The following is a 4,282-nucleotide window of genomic DNA, read 5'->3' as shown; positions in this document are numbered from 1 at the left end:
AAAAAAAAAAAAAAAAACAAAATAAAAATTAACCTCATAAGATATCGTATAAAATCCACATTAATATTTTCTTTTAAAGTTTGGTCAATTCTTTAGTGAACCATTTTGGACTGAAAATGGCTCTGTCAGAGGCTTTAATTTATCTATCCATCTGACAAAGGGCTAATATCCAGAATCTACAAGATTTACAAGAAAAACAAATTTACAAGAAAAAGGCAAACAAATTTACAAGTAAAAGGCAAACAACCTCATAAAAAAGTGGGCAAAGGATATGAATAGATACTTCTCAAAAGAAGACAATTATGTGGGCAACAAACATGGAAGAAAGCTCAACATCACTGGTCATTAGAGAAATGCAAATCAAAACCACAATGAGATACCAGCTCACGCCAGTTAGAATAGTGATCATTAAAAAGTCAGTAAAGGACAGATGCTGGAGAGGATGTGGAGAAATAGAAACATTTTTACACTGTTTGTGGGAGTGAAAATCAGTTCAACCAGTGTGGAAGACAGTGTGGCGATTCCTCTAAGATCTAGAACTAGAAATACCATTTGACTTAGCAATCCCATTACTGGGTTTAAACCCAAAGTACTATAAATCATTCTACTATAAAGACACATGCACATGTATGTTTATTGCAGCACTATTCACAATAGCAAAGACTTGGAACCAACCTAAATGCTCATCGATCATAGACTGGATGAAGAAAATGTGGCACATACATACCATGGAATATCACGCAGCCATAAAAAAAGAATGAGTTCATGTCCTCTGCAGGGATATGGATGAAGCTGGAAATCATCATTTTCAGCAAACTTACACAGAACAGAAAATCAAACACTGCATGTTCTCACTCATAAGTGGGAGCTGAACAATAAGAACATATGGGCACAGGGAGGGGAACATCACACACCAGGGCCTGTTGCGGGGTGGGGTCAAGGAGAGTGATAGCATTAGGAGAAATACCTAAGTACCTAAGTAGATAACAGGTTGATAAGTGCAGCAAACCGCCATAGCACATGTATACCTATGTAACAAACCTGCACGTTCTGCACATGTATCCCAGAACTTAAAGTATAAAAAAAAAAAAAAAAAAAAAAAAAGACCTGGCAAATCCAATTCAGCACAATGGAAAGATAATTTATCATGCTCAAATTGGGATTAATCTCATGGATACAACAATTCAACATATGCAAATCAATACATGTGATATACCAGCAGAATCAAGGACAAAAAACTCATGATCATTTCTATAGATGCAGAAAAGCATTTGGCAAAATTCAAAAATCCCACATGATTAAAACTCTCAATAAATTAGGTACAAAAGAAATGTACCTCAGCACAATAAAGGCCATATATGAAAAACCCACAACTAACTTTCTGCTGAATGAGGACAGATTGAAAGCTTTTCCTCTAAAATACAGAACAAGAAAAGAGTGTCCATTTTTGGCACTCCTATTCAACATCGTACTGGAAGTTTTAGCCAGAACAATTGGGCAAGAGAAAGAATAAAAGGCATCCAAATTGGAAACGAGTAAGTTAAACGGTCCCTGCTTGAAGGTGACATGTTATCATACACAGAAAACTCTAAAGATTCTACCAAAATCTTTTAGAACTGATTAACAAATTTAGAAAAGTTGCAGGATACAAAATCAACATACAAATCAGTAGCATTTCTGTATACTAATCTTTTTGCTGTAAAAATAAGTCAAGAAAAGAATTTCATTCTCAATAGGTAAAAATATAAAACAAAATACAGTACTTAGGAATAAACTTAACTAAGGAGGTTAATGATTTCTGTACTGAAAACTATAAATCTTTGATTAAAAGCTTGAAGAAAAACACAAATAAATGGAAAGATAGCCGGAGTTCATTTTAGAAGAATAAATAAAAATGTCTATACTCCCCAAAGCAATCTACGGATTTCATGCAATCCCTATCGAAATACCAATGACATTCTTCGCATGAGCAGAAAAAAAGTTCTATAATTCTTATGACACCACAAACACACACACACACACACCAAATAGCCACAGCAATTTTGAGTAAAAAGAACAAATCTGAAGACATCATATCACAGGCTTCATAATACACTACAACAAGACTACAGTAAACAAAACAGCATGGTACTGGCATAGAAGTAGACATAGAGGCCAATGGAACATAATAGAGATACCAGAATTAAATCTATAAATATACAGTTAAGTGATTTTCAACAAAGGTGCCAAGATCATACAATGGGGAAAGGACAGCTTCTTCAAGGAATGGTGTTGGGAAATTGGATATTCACATTCAGAAGACTAAAATTAGACCCTTATCTCTCACCATGTATAAAATGCAACTTAAAATAGATTACAGACTTAAATGTAAAATCTGAAACTATAAAACAATTAGGAAAAAATAGGAGAAAGCTTTATAACATTGGTCTGGGGAGGATTATTTGGATAAGACCTCAAAACATAGACACCAAAAGCACAAATATACATATAGATTACATCAGACTAAAAAGCTTCTACACAGCAAATAAAACAATCCACAAACAGACAATCTACAGAATAGGAGAACATTTGCAAATTATTTACCTGATAAAATGTTAATATCCAAAACATAAAGTCGTCAAACAACTCAATAGTAACAACAACAAAAAACACCCAGAACCTGATTTTAAAATGGGCAAAATACCTAAATAAATAGTTCTCAAAAGAAGGCACATAAATGTCCAACAGATATATAAAGAAAGAAAAGATCAACAACACTAATGTTCTGGGAAATGAAAAACAAAACCACAGTGAGATATCACCTTAATTTAGTTAGAATGGCTATAATTAAAAAGACTTAAAATAACAAGTGCTGGACAGGAGGTGGAGAAAAGGGAACCCATACACATTGTTGGTGGAAATGTAAATTCGTAGAGCCACTTTAAAAAACAGTATGAAGGTTTCTCAAAAAATTAAAAAGAGAACTCCCATATGATCCACCAATTCCACTACTGGATAGATATTCAAAGAAAATAAAATTGATATGTTGAAGAGCTATCTGCACTCCCATGTTTATCAGAACCATATTCACAATAGTCAAGATATGGAATCAACCTCAGTGTCCACCAGCAGATGAACTGATAAAGAAAATGTGATATATATACACAATGGAATACTCTTTAGCCATACAAAGAATAAAATTATTTCATTAAGAAGTACATGAATGTGGCACAGAAGACATTATGTTAAGTGAAATAAGCCAGGCACAAAACACAAATACTGAATGATCTCATTAATATGTGGAATTTATAAAAATTGATCTCATAGAAGTAGAGAGTAGAAAAGTGGTTTCCAGAAGGAAAGGTGAGTAGGGGAAAGGAGAGAATAGCAAAAGGTTTGTCAAAGGATACTAAGTTATAGTTAGGAGATATAAATTCAAGCAATCTATTGTACATTATAGTGACTATAATTAATGATGATTGGATTCTTAAAAAAATGCAGAGAGAGTGGATGTTAAGTGCTTTTCCCACTAAAATGGTAACTAGGTGAGCTAATGCAATTGTTAATTAGCTATACATCATAATCCCACAATGTATATATACTTCAAAATCTTATGGGCACATGATAAAATAAAAAAGAAGAAATTTTAAACACAACACCATTTACATTAGCACCCAAAATTAAAATACTTAGGTACAGATCTAATGAAATATGTGCAAGACATATATGAGAAAAACTACAAAACTCTAATAAAAAAATCAAAGAAGAAATGAATAAGTGGAGACATATTCCACGCTCATGCATAAGAAGACCCAATATTGTCAGATGTTGGTTCTTCCAACTTGATCTATAGATTCAATGTAATCCCACTGAAAATCCCAGCAAGTTATTTTGTATTTATTAAGAAACTTTTCCTAAAAGTTAAAGGAAGAAACAAAAGACCCTAGAATAACAGTGAAAGAGAATAACAAAGTTGGAGGACTTATACTACCTGACTTTGACACTTATTGTAAAGTTACAGTGATGAAGACAGTCTGATATTGGTAAAAGAATAGACAATGGGACAGGCTAGAGCCCAGAAATAGTCCCACATACATATAGTCAACAGGTGTTTGACAAAGAAGCAAAGGCAGTACAACACAGCAATAACAGTCTTCAACAAATGGTGCTGAAACAACTGCATATCCACATGCAAAAAATAAATAGACATAGAAAGGATTCCCTGTTTAATAAATGGTGCTGGGAAAATTGGCTAGCCATAAGTAGAAAGCTGAAACTGGATCCTTTCCTTACTCCTTATACG

The 4,282-nt window shown here is 33.4% G+C and overlaps 1 long non-coding RNA gene across 1 annotated transcript in view; it reads right to left on the bottom strand.

The window, feature by feature from the left end:
• Positions 1 to 4,282, bottom strand: part of LOC105521533 — a 103,871-nt gene that overhangs the window by 50,636 nt on the left and 48,953 nt on the right. Inside the window, exon 2 of the long non-coding RNA XR_001003286.1 lies at positions 3,582 to 3,589. This is a non-coding gene — a long non-coding RNA (uncharacterized LOC105521533). The remainder of the gene's footprint in view (positions 1 to 3,581; positions 3,590 to 4,282) is intronic.

This window comes from Colobus angolensis, unplaced genomic scaffold, assembly GCF_000951035.1.
Source record: "Colobus angolensis palliatus isolate OR3802 unplaced genomic scaffold, Cang.pa_1.0 Scaffold40, whole genome shotgun sequence".
Lineage (NCBI taxonomy): Eukaryota > Metazoa > Chordata > Mammalia > Primates > Cercopithecidae > Colobus > Colobus angolensis.
Note: the sequence above shows the minus strand (reverse complement) of the source record. Positions and strands in the feature narration are given on the sequence as shown.